Here is a 2,340-nt window from a genome sequence, read left to right on the forward strand (position 1 = left end):
TTTTATCTTATTTATAAAGTCTTTGCCCAGTTCTACATCCTGAAGTATGTAGAACTATGTTTTTATTTTTTTAGAGTTTTATAGTTACAGGTCTTATATTTAAGTCTTTAATCCAGTTTGAGTTGATTTTTGTATATTGTGACAGTATGGATCTAACTTTATTCTTCTACATATGGATATCCAGTTTTTCCAGCACCATTTATTGAAGAGGCAGTCTTTTCTCCCATGTATGTTCTTGTTGCCTTCATCACAGATCAGTTATCTGGTAAGCATCTGAGTAGATTTTTGAGTTCTCTATTCTGTTCCATTAGCCAACTATCTATTTTTATGTCAGTACCATGCTGTTTGGTTACAATAGCTTTGTAGCATAATTTGAATTCAGGTAGTGTTATGCCTCTGCCTTTAATTTTTTTACTCAAGATTCCTTTAGTTATTCAGGATCTTTTGCCATTTCATATGAATGTTAGGATTATTTTTTTCTATTTCTGTGAAGAATGTCATTGCTATTTTGATGGGGATTGCATTGAATCTGTAGATTGCTTTGGGTAATGTGGACATTTTCACAGTGTTAGTTCTTCCAATCCAAGAGCATTGAATGTTTTTCCATTTCTTGTTGTCTTTTTAAAATTTTTTCAGCAGTGATTTGTAGTTCTCATTGTAGAGATCTTCTACCTCCATGGTAAAATTTACTCCTAGGTATTTCAATTTTTTGGTGACTATTGAAAATAGGTTTGCTTTCATGATTCATTTTTCTCCTAGTTCATTACTGGAGTATAAAAACGCTACTGATTTTTGTGCATTGATCTTGTATCCTACAACTTTACTGAAATAGTTTAAAAGCTCTAGGCCTTTTTTTTCATAGATTTTTTTTGTTTTTTCTATGTATAGGACCATGTCATCTGCAAACAGGGACAGTTTGACTTTATCTTTTCCAATTTGTATGCTTTTTACTTCTTTCTCTTGCCTGATTGCTCTGGCTAATATTTTCAAAACTATGTTCAATAGAAGTAGGGAGAGTAGGCATCCTTTTGTTGTTCCTGTTCTTAAGAAAAAATCTTTCAGCTTTTCACTATTCAGGATGATATTGGCAGTAGGTTTGTCATACGTGGCTATTACTGTATTGAGATACTTTCCTTCTACAGCTAATTTGCTAAGAGTCTTTATGATGAATAGTTGCTTTCTTCATGTACTGAGATAATCTTATGGATTTTGTCCTTGATTTTTCTGATGTGGTGTATTACATTTTTTGACTTACATATGTTGATCCATCCTTGCATCTCTGGGATGATTCTCATTTGATCATGGTGCATTTTTATTTTTATTTATTTTTTTTGATGTGTTGCCATATTCTGTTTGCTAATATTTTGTTGAAAAATTTTATATCTATGTTCATCAAATATATTAGCCTGTAGTTTTCTCTTTTTTCTTTTTTTGTATCTTTGTCTGGTTTTGGTGTCTGGGTGATGCTGGCCTCATAGAAGGAGTTTGAGAGAATACCCTCTGTTTCAATTTTTTTGAATAGTTTGAAGAGAATTGGTATTAATTCCTCTTTAAAAGTTTGGTAGAATTCAGAAGTAAAGCCATCTGGTCCTGGGCTTTTCATTGTTGAGAGGCTGCTGATTACTGCTATAATCTCATTGCTTGTTGTTGGTCTGTTCAGGTTTTCTGTGTCTTCTTGATTCAGTCCTGCTAGTTTGTATGTGTCCAAAAATTTATCCATTTCTTCCAGGTTTTCAAACCTGTTGGCATATTGTTTGTAATTGTCTCTAATGATTCTTTGTATTTCTGTGGTATCAGTTGTAATGTCTTCTCTTTCATTTCTAATTTTTATTTGCGTCTTCTCTTTTTTTTAGTTAGCCTACCTAACTTGTCTATTTTGTTTATCTTCTCAAAAAAACAACTTTTTGTTTCATTGATCTTCTGTATCATTTTTTGTGCATCTCTGTTTTATTTAGTTCTGCTCTGATCATAATTATTTTTTTCCACATACTACTTTTCAGATTGGATTATTCTTGTCTTTCTTGTTCTTTGGTGTGTAGCATTAGGTTGCTTATTTGAAGTCTTTTTATTCTTTTAATGTAAGCATTTATTGCAATAAACTTCCCTCTTAGTACTGCATTTGCTGTATCCCACAGATTTTGGTATGATGTATCTTCATTTTCATTAGTTTCAAGACAGTTTTTCATTTCCTGTTTAATTCTTCTTGGACCCATAGGTCATACAGGTGCATGTTGGTTTATTTCCGTATTTGTATAGTTTCCAGAAATTTTCTTGTTATTGATTCCTAGTCTTAATCCATTGCAGTCTGAAAAGATACTTGAAATGATTTAATTTTTTTTT

This window comes from Galeopterus variegatus, unplaced genomic scaffold, assembly GCF_000696425.1.
Source record: "Galeopterus variegatus unplaced genomic scaffold, G_variegatus-3.0.2 Scaffold10213, whole genome shotgun sequence".
NCBI lineage: Eukaryota > Metazoa > Chordata > Mammalia > Dermoptera > Cynocephalidae > Galeopterus > Galeopterus variegatus.